The sequence below is a fragment of the Schistocerca serialis genome, chromosome 8 (assembly GCF_023864345.2).
Source record: "Schistocerca serialis cubense isolate TAMUIC-IGC-003099 chromosome 8, iqSchSeri2.2, whole genome shotgun sequence".
Lineage (NCBI taxonomy): Eukaryota > Metazoa > Arthropoda > Insecta > Orthoptera > Acrididae > Schistocerca > Schistocerca serialis.
Window position 1 is genome coordinate 264,180,146 of NC_064645.1, and position 3,752 is coordinate 264,183,897.

A 3,752-nucleotide genomic window follows, 5' to 3' on the forward strand; every position below is an offset into this window, starting at 1 on the left:
ACTTAGCTGAAGGATATTCTAACTATCTGCTCGGCTAATGAGCGATGCTTCATCAGTGTAGTCGCTAGCAATGTCGTCCGTACAACTGGGGCGAGTGCTATTCCGTATCTCGAGACCTGCCTTGTGGTGGCGCTCGGTCTGCGATCACACAGTGGCGACACGCGGGTCCGACATGTACTAATGGACCGCGGCCGATTTAAAGCTACCACCTAGCAAGTGTGGTGTCTGGCGGTGACACCACATCGTCCACCTGCCAATATTACCGCACTACGCGGCACTGTCAGGGACCATTACAGACTTACGAAATTTGACATATACAAAATTCCCCGTTAGTGTGGGAAAGCCCGCGTCGGCCTGTCACTGCGTACAGTTTAGGACTGTTGCATGGAACATCGCCGTGACACGAGACTACAGCAGCCTGAGAAATCAGGGGTAGCGGAACATGTTTAAACTAGCGACACGGAATGAAATTCAGCAGCAGCCTGATACTTGCCAGTATGTCTTTTTTTCGAACAGTGTTTATAAGCAGATAAGTGAAGTTACTTTGGCAGATAATTTGATTAATAAAAAATGGTTCAAATGGCTCTGAGCACTATGGGACTTAACATCTGAGGTCATCAGTCCCCTAGAACTTAGAACTACTTAAACCTAACTAACCTAAGGACATCACACATATCCATTCCCGGGGCAGGATTCGAACCTGCGACCGTAGCGGTCGCGCGGTTCCAGATGAAGCGCCTAGAACCGTTCGGCCACACCGGCCGGCTTTGCTTAACAGGAACAAGGGTTTTCGTCTTGTCAGGGCTTGGAAACCTGCAGTATTTCACATCAAAACACAACATCGTTTGGTGTGGCCGGCTGAGAATTTGAAGATATTCTTGTGAGGCAGTGGTCCATTTGAGACCTCCACCTCTCTTTTAAGGTCAAATGCGAGAGAAATTAATTTATTATTACGGGTTATCTGTGGTAATTATGATTTCAAGTTGTTTATTTTATCCCAGAGTGTCTAAGAGATTCAATTAGTGGTACATTAATTTAGTCTTCATTTATTTTTCCTTAAACTTTTTGAATTTACTGAGGTGCCTGCGGACGGTTTTCGCTCTCTGCGTTAGAAACTCACCTGGCGGGTCCGATCGTCTCACTAATGAACCTGCCTTTGGAAGATAGGAGAGTAAAATACAGACCTGAACTCAAGATATACGCTCGGGGGTCCTAACTAGGGCAGCCTGGCGCCAATGGGAATCATTCCCAGCCTTGTGGAAATAGGACATCACTTGGGGATAAATATTCTGTTTTACCTTGCGTTCTTGTGGGGAAGGTAAAACCTAGTTGTGTCCGTGAGTGTGTACATGAAGTAATGGAAAAATCTGAACACGAATCTGTCGTCTTGTAACCGCGTGTCTCAAAGGCCTCTTACGGAATCCACAATGATGAGCGGTTAAAAATTGTTGCAGAGATTTTGATTGGAAGCCATGCATGACGTCTGCCTAGCTATTGGTGGTGGGGGCTGCAGTGACACTGTGCTCCGAGATTATGACTAGAGCCAGACTTTAGATGACTCTCGACCCGGGTTTCTAAAAGTTAACACCTGGCACGAACACTTCATATTCGAGCATTTCTGCGGTTCCGGTGAGCCCGAGATTAGCAACTTTAAAGTCGTACCAGGGGTTATAATTGAAAGTGAAGCTACTCACCGAAGTCTGGTGTGAGCTGTAATTATCGTACGACAGCACAACTTGGTAGATATTCGAATGCGTTTATACGGAACCGATTTACGTTGAAAAAGAATTAATTTCAATTTTCGCCTCCAGGTGCAAATGTCTGGCTGTGAATGCAAGAAAGACGCATGCAAAAGTTTCCATATACATGGATTAGGTACAGAACGTGGACAAAAAATATCAAACATGAGAAAGGCGTAATATTGATTTTATTGTTAACGGCCGTTTACACAATTTGTACAATATGAGCAGCTGAGACGTTGACGAGATGCTGTATCTGTAAAAAGAAGTGGTAAACAATTGGTCACAGCAGTTCCATTGAAATCTGAGCAGACTGAGCCTGTATACTGACCTTCAGGTCAGCTAGAGACCAAACGTCTCTCTGATAAACGCACTCTTTTAGATATCCCCAAAGCCAAAAGTCACATGGATGCAGATCACATGACCTTGCAAGCAATGCATCTGGAAAAACTCCGGAGATAACCCGTTCGTGGAAGGTTGCATTAAGCAGATCTTTCACTGGGCGAGCGACATGAGATGTTGTCCCATCCTGTATGAAAACAGTGGTTTCCACTCACTTGATCTCTTCCAGAACAAGAATTGTAGGCTTGTGCAAGGAGGTCTCGATAACATTCAGACCTCACGGTACACCTGACAGGCCCTATGAGTGTATTCTGTTCAAAGAAAAACGGACCGTCACATACGGCATGTGCAGCTGCTCTTCATGAACAAAATGCGGGTTAACAGTAGGGCCTACACCAAATTTGGCAGTACAGTGTATTCACTACATCCTGTAGTGTAAAATGAGCCTCGTCACTCCATAGAATATTGCCAGGTTACATGTCATCAACTTCAACCCGTGCCAGAAACCGAAGAGCAAATTAAGAACGCTGCTACGGATCATGAGGTTTCCGCTGCAGCACCGTCTGGATTTTGCACGGCTACCAGTGTAAAAGAGACCAAAAAACTATCCGTACAATTCCCGTGACACTTCACAAGCACTAGCACTGCCCGGGGATATAAACTGCATGGTCAGTTACGGCAACAGCAACCTCGTCAATAACTTCCACCGGCATAGGGCCACCTTCCCGTTCCAGGCGCCACAACAAGCTCACCCGTGCTGTCAAATTTCGTTATCATCTTCTTTAAGCCATTTAATGAAATCGTGCTTCTCCTCAGACCTTTCAGTCGGCGATACGCTGTCAATGCAACACTGTACTTACTACTGTTCACATAAAACAGTCTCACTAGCAGGGAACGCACTCCCTTCTCGATACCCAGACTGTTCACTCTTCATTATGGCTTGCCAAATAACAGCATGGATGTCATATGGTCATACAAACAGCGTGCTGCACTAGATTTGTACCTGGTTGCCAGAATTAGAACTAATTTCTTTACCAGCTAAATTGATTCCGTATAAACTCATTAGCAAATCTACCAACTATTGCTGACATACAATGATAACAGTCCACACTGGAAATCAGTAAACATCTGCACTTTAATTATAACCACCCGGCAGTTAGCCATTTCTGCAGGGAACTGCCGATTTCATCCGGTCACGCTAACCGCTGAGGGGCAGACATCATTGTCAAGTGACTTTCATATGTTGCTTGCTGGCCAACTATGGGCGCACTTTGCAGACGCAGTACCCCGTCTGCTGTCGCTTTCGGTGATTTAGCCGCAATAAGGACTCTGTACTATGCGGAGCATCGATTATAGTTTTGCGAGGGACAATTTTAGTAGAGTTAATGTGGTATTCAGTAAGTTATAAGACGTCTGTAGAGGGGAACAGAACTCGAGCCCACAGTAGTGAAACTTAATTTTGATTTATTCTTGAACACATTCGAGTCAAATAGTTACTTATCGTTCAGTCAAATGTGATGTACTTATCATTATCAAGCGACGAGAAAAGTTATGGCACTAATTACCTTTATTTGAATTCACCCACAGTCTGGCCTCCTAGTTTGGAATTACGTGACATATTTCGTAATTGTTTTAAAACTTTGAACTCTCTACCAAAGTAATCTCATTTTG